General features: G+C 47.7%; 1 pseudogene; it reads left to right on the plus strand.

The window, feature by feature from the left end:
- The window catches only part of LOC120064743, a 103221-nt pseudogene extending 99013 nt beyond the window's left edge, over positions 1-4208 (plus strand).
- The last annotated feature ends 1792 nt before the right edge of the window (positions 4209-6000 follow it).

The raw sequence follows: 6000 nt of genomic DNA on the forward strand, positions 1-6000 counted from the left end.
GCCATCTGAGCCATCCGTCTCCCCAGCGCCATCTGAGCCATCCGTCTCCCCAGCGCCATCTGAGCCATCCGTCTCCCCAGCGCTATCTGAGCCATCCGTCTGCCCAGTGCCGTCTGAGCCATCCGTCTGTCCCGAGCCATTAGAGCCGCCCGTCTGTCCCGAGCCGTCAGAGCCGTTAGTCAGTCAGGAGCCGCTAGAGCCATTCACCAGACAGGATCTGCCAGAGCCGCCAACCAGACAGGATCTGCCAGAGCCGCCAACCAGACAGGATCTGCCAGAGCCGCCAGCGAGCCATGAGCGTCCAGAGCCGTCAGCCAGCCATGAGCGTCGAGAGCCGTCAGCCAGCCATGAGCGTCGAGAGCCGTCAGCCAGCCATGAGCGTCGAGAGCCGTCAGCCAGCCATGAGCGTCCAGAGCCGTCAGCTAGCCATGAGCGTCGAGAGCCGTCAGCCAGCCATGAGCGTCCAGAGCCGTCAGCCAGCCATGAGCGTCCAGAGCCGTCAGCCAGCCATGAGCGTCCAGAGCCGTCAGCCAGCCATGAGCTGCCCCTCAGCCCAGAGCTGCCATTAATCCTGAACTGCCCCTCAGTCCAGAGCTGTCTCTCTGTCCGGAGCTGCCCTTCAGCCCGGAGTTGCCCCTCTATCCTGAGCTACCTCTCTATCCTGACCTACCTCTCTGTCCTGAGCTACCTTATCCCGGTGCTGCCCCTTGTCCCGGTGCTGCCCCTTATTTTCATGTTATCCTGTAAATTAAGTGGGTGTAATAGGAGGGTGGTCAGTCGGAGGGGGAGAGGTAAGCTGGGATTGACTATGGTGGGGTGGGGACCTCGCCCAGAGCCTGAGCCACCACCGTGGTCAGATGCCCACCCAGACCCTCCCCTAGACTTTGTGCTGGTGCGCCCGGAGTTCGCACCTTAAGGGGGGGGTTATGTCACGTTCCTGACCTGTTTTCTGTTAGTTTTGTATGTGTTAGTTGGTCAGGACGTGAGTTTGGGTGGGCAGTCTATGTTTTGTGTTTCTATGTTGGTTTAAGGGTGACCTGATATGGCTCTCAATTAGAGGCAGGTGGTTTTCATTTCCTCTGATTGAGAGCCATATTAAGGTAGGTGTTTTCACATTGATTGTTGTGGGTGGTTGTCTCCTGTGTCTGTGTATGTTGCGCCACACGGGACTGTTTTCGGTTTGTTTGTTCGTTCGGTTTTTGTGTAGTCTGTTTTTCCTGTTCGTGCGTTCTTCGTGTTTCATGTAAGTTCTTACGTTCAGGTCAGTCTACGTCGTTTGTTGTTTTGTATCTATTCAAGTGTTCTTCCTGTTTTTTCGGTTTTGTTTAATAAATATAATGTCAAGTTACAACGCTGCGTCTTGGTCGAATCACCACTCCTCCTTTTCGTATGAAGAGGAGGAGGAATCCCGTTACACCTGTGTCATAATCAGTGTAATTACCAGATACATTCTATTCCATAAAAGGAAAATCCTGTAACCTGGTGATGTCATAAGTGGTCTACAAAACAATTTGAAGCTATGGCAATTTGAACTATGCAGTTATGGGTCCCTAATTTATTTATTTTTTCTTTAAAGGTAAGACAGTTGTACTCATATTTTCCCAAAATCAACCGGATACTTCATTCGTTGAAATTAGCATTGAACGGAGGGGAAATCTATTAATTGATAGTACAGATTTTTGTCCATATAATTATGGTTAGAATCAATGCACTGTACATCATGATTTCTTAGTTAAGTAGTTTATGCACTGTTAAAATGGTATTTATACACATCGTCCTGTTGAAAGGCAGCTCTGTCAGGAGCCTACTGTATATGAGCCATGCTGAAGATCTGAGACTGGGGGCTGGAGGTTGGGCGAGGAAAAAATCACCACATCTGTCATTGTGATGGTTTTTTTGCTTTACAGAGATATTTTACCGTCTAATGCAGCCCTCGCATAAATTATGCTCACTCCACTCTCTTTGCCTGCACTCTATCACGCCTGCCTCCCCACCGCTGGCCCTTTTAGCTGGATTAGAGTGAGGTGACAATGTTGGGCCTGCCCCCCTCAGCCAGCCATGGTGCCTCTGACACCTCTCACATCAGCATAGATGGGGCAGGGGCTGTGGCAGAGATGGGAGCTGTGGACAGAGGGGCTGAAGGGTCAGTGGTTGTCGAGGTGCAACGAACACACACTGCTCTGGAGAAGCTGCAGCAGAAGATCACTGAGCAGATTCGCATAGAACAGGAGGCACGAGATGACAACGTGGCTGAGTACTTCAAGCTGGCCCACAATGCCAACAGGCATCAGGCTTTCCGTATCAGACAGGTGTTTGAGAAGAAGAACCAGAAGTCTGCACAGACCATCACCCACCTGCACAAGAAGCTAGAGCATTATCGCAAGAAGTTGAAGGAGCTACAGCAGGTGTGTGTGTGTGTGTGTGTGTGTGTGTGTGTGTGTGTGTGTGTGTGTGTGTGTGTGTGTGTGTGTGTGTGTGTGTGTGTGTGTGTGAGAGAGAGAGAGAGAGAGAGAGAGAGAAACAGAGAGAGAGAGAGATGGGTCCTCCATGTCTCAGTGGTCTTCTTTTGAGTTTGCACCGTTTCCCCTTTCACATTACCTCCTTCTCCTTATAGCATGGTCTAGGCCAGCAGCATAAGGATGTGCTGGTGGACATGCAGCAGGGGCTGAAGGATGTAGGGGCCAACGTACGAGCAGGGATCAGTGGCTTTGGTGGAGGTGTGGTGGAGGGGGTCAAAGGAGGGGTGTCAGAACTTACCCATACTGCTGTGGTATCTAAGCCAAAAGAGTTTTCCAGCTTGATCTGCAACAAATTCGACAGCACAGACACCATAGAGGACACTGTAGAGGGGCATTCAGACGACGCACCCCTGAGTGGCAGCTTCACCTTGGCCTCCAGCCCCAAGTACGGCAGTGATGACGAGTGCTCCAGTGACGGCAGTGATGACGAGTGCTCCGGGGCCGGGGGACAAGGGGGGATGTTAGGGCTGGGGCCGGCCAGGCTGGATGGGCACCACCATCACAGTTCCTGGGACAACCAGCCGGTAGGCCTGCAGGAGATCAAGGCCAGCCAGGCCCACATGGAGGACGCCATCGAGGACATGAAGAGTCAGCTGCAGAGTGACTACTCCTACATGAACCAGTGCCTGCAGGAGGAGAGATACAGGTATGAGCGACTGGAAGAGCAGCTGAATGACCTGACAGAGCTGCACCAGAAGGAGATGTCCAACCTGAAACATGAGCTAGCCAGCATGGAGGAGAAAGTGGCCTACCAGTCTGATGAGATAACCCGAGACTCTCAGGTAAAGAGGCAGACACTGTGTATAAGCAGCTGTGTAGTGGAGGGTAAACACATGTAAATGCATTTTATTCACCTTTTTTATTTTGAATATTTACCCACCTTTTACAGAAAAATGCAATGAAAGTTTAGGGAGCATTACTTTACTCACTGTGAACTACGATCAGCGGTTACCAACCATTTTTTTACCACTACAGCACTGTGTATAAGATGTACTGAAACACACTGACGTACCACACACCCCCGCAGCTCCCGCAAGGCAATATTTTGGAGGTTGGGTCCCCCCTGTCCAGATAGAAAATGAACACGTCATACATTTTTAGAATGACAGGAAATTAGCTATAAAACTGCAAAATGTTCTCTCAGCCTCGTGGCAAAATATGTAGAATAGCAGGAAATTAGCTTTAAAAATTCTAAATTCTCAGCCTCATTGCAAAAAATGTAGAATAGCATGACATTAGCTATAAAACTGCTCATCTTTCTCACAGCCTCATGGCAAAATGGGCTCCTCAAGTATGAGTGCAGATCAGAGCCTATACTGTAGTACCCCTGAAGCTGTTGGAACTTTATGTTTGGTGTGTTTGTATTTGTACATATTATGTTATATGTGTGTGTTTGTACAGGAGGCGGTGGAGTCATGCCTGACCCGCATCACTAAGTTGGAGCTGCAGCAGCAGCAGCAGTTGGAGGGTGTGGAGAACGCCAACGCCCGCGCCCTGCTGGGCAAACTCATCAACATTATCCTGGCTGTCATGGCCGTAGTGCTGGTGTTCGTCTCCACCCCAGCCAACTTCATCACTCCGCTCATAAAGACCCAAGATCGGGGGGCCGCCACCATCCTACTGGCCCTTTTTCTGTTCGTCCTTTGGAAGCACTGGGACTTCCTGGTGCTCTGGCTACTGCCAGGCTGAGCCCTCCACAGGCCAACACCTACACACATTGTTTAAACTTGACCTACCACCTATGAGATATAAATAAATCTTGATACATATGTGGCTGAGAAGATAAGCTTTAAAAAAAATAAAAATACATATTTTTCAACACAAATTGTACCCGCATTTAATCCAAATATTTTTAAACAATATACAGAATATAAAATGTTTTTTTCATCTCATTAAATTGGGAAAATGACCTCCCCAGTAACAAATGTAGGCCAAGGAAAGCCTACACTGCTGCCTGCAACATTGAACCACTCCAGAATGCCTGACTCATTATTCTGATGTTGCAGGCAGCTAATAATTTTTTTGTAATCAATTTAATTCAGCACTTAATCAGATCCACGAGGAGCCTAATGAATAATTCAGTGTCGTCCTCTGAGAACCTCCTGGGGTCAAAAACAAACGCTTTTCTGACAGGCAGCTAGCTAGCTACGTCACACAACCGCCACACTGCTGCACACCTCAGCAAGAATAGAATCTGAACTTAATAGTTGCCTGCCCTACAGTAGCTTGCTTGAATTTGGAGACTGAGCAATTAGACTATAGGCTGCCGCAGTGCAATATACTGTATATGATATCTAGAGGTGGTTGTGGTTTCAAAACTATGGGCTAGTGTGGAACACAGTTGTGTAAATCTGTTCTTTGATTGTGGGTGTAAGTTGGGTGTAAATAAAAAATCAATAGGCCTACAAAGCAAGCCTAGGTGGAATTGGCCTGTCTGACCTACTTTTCTAGGCTACATGCTCTCCATAGGCAAATTCTAATGAAAATGGCCTTGCTGACAGTCTACCTTTCTAGTTTTTCCCACAGCCTGTGGTTGGTACATGCGTAGGAGCATTGCCATGCTTAGGCTATATGCTGTTACAGGCGAGAGCTTCGGTAGTTGTGGGGGTGGTGGTTTAGCTCACAGATGCATCACTATGCATCTACATTCTCATCCAGTGTTGACTCTAACCATAAGTGTTTATTCTATCTCTAAATTCATTAAAGGCCCAGTGCACTCAAAAACTAGATTTTTTTGTGTTTTATATACACTGATGTTGAGTTGCACTCTACAAGGTGTCGAAAGCATTCCACAGGAATGCTGGCCTATGTTGACTCCAATGCTTCCCACAGTTGTGTCAAATTGGCTGGATGTCCTTTGAGTGGCGGAACATTCTTGATACACACAGCAAACTGTTGAGCGTGAAAAACCCAGCAGCGTTGCAGTTCTTAACACAAACCGGTGCGCCTGGCACCTACTACCATACCCCGTTCAAAGGCAGTTAAATTTTTTGTCTTGCTCATTCACACTGAATGGCACACATACGCAATCCATGTCTCAATTGTCTCAAGGCTTAAAAATCCTTTAACCTGTCTCCTCCCCTTCATCTATACTGATTGAAATGGAATTAACAAGTGACATCAATAAGGGATCATTGCTTCCGCCTGGATTCACCTGGTCAGTCTATGTCATGGAAAGAGTGTTCTTGATGTTTTGTATACTCAGTGTATGTTTCCACAGTATGAGGTTGGAATAATACTGTGAAATTGTGAACATTATGATAACGCCCTTTTGGTATAAGAGCGGTTTGAAAAGAAATTTCAATCTGTTTAGGTTGGATGGAGTTTTGGCCTGCCTGCTGACATAATCAAGTAGTAAATTAGTTAATAGACCAATAAGAAAGATAGTTCCAAACCTCTGCCAATAACAGCTAGTTTTCAATTTTCCACTCCCCACTCAGACCACTCCCAGACAGTCCTAGCAAAAATCTTGCTTGAGAAA

The sequence above is a fragment of the Salvelinus namaycush genome, chromosome 20, assembly GCF_016432855.1.
Source record: "Salvelinus namaycush isolate Seneca chromosome 20, SaNama_1.0, whole genome shotgun sequence".
In the NCBI taxonomy this organism is placed as follows: Eukaryota; Metazoa; Chordata; class Actinopteri; order Salmoniformes; family Salmonidae; genus Salvelinus; species Salvelinus namaycush.